Genomic DNA, 349 nt, shown 5'->3' with positions numbered 1-349 from the left:
CAGCCAGCCGGCCCGCCCGGCCGCGCCGTGCGCCTGCGCGGCACCGCCCCACCCCCGCCGTGGGCGGGGCCCGGGACGGCCCGCACCCATTGGTCCAGCGGCCCGGCTCGCTTCCCGGGGGCGGGGCCCCGCCCATCTCCTCCCTCTCCGGGCCGGGGCACCGCCCCCAGGGAGGTGACAGCGACGGCGGCTCGGACGGGTCAGCGACAGGCACGGCCGCGGTCGGAGCTGGCCTCGAGCTTGGGGCTCCCACGCGCGGGCGCAGAGGGGTCGGGGCGGGCCCCTGGGCTCTCCCCTAGCGCTGTCAGTCTGGAGGAAGGCAAGAGGGCCCGGCCCTGCCCTCGGGTCT

The sequence above is a fragment of the Ceratotherium simum genome, chromosome 25 (assembly GCF_057802395.1).
Source record: "Ceratotherium simum simum isolate JZ-2026a chromosome 25, ASM5780239v1, whole genome shotgun sequence".
Classification (NCBI taxonomy): domain Eukaryota; kingdom Metazoa; phylum Chordata; class Mammalia; order Perissodactyla; family Rhinocerotidae; genus Ceratotherium; species Ceratotherium simum.
The sequence above is the reverse complement of the archived record's forward strand: the minus strand, read 5'-3'. Positions refer to the sequence as shown.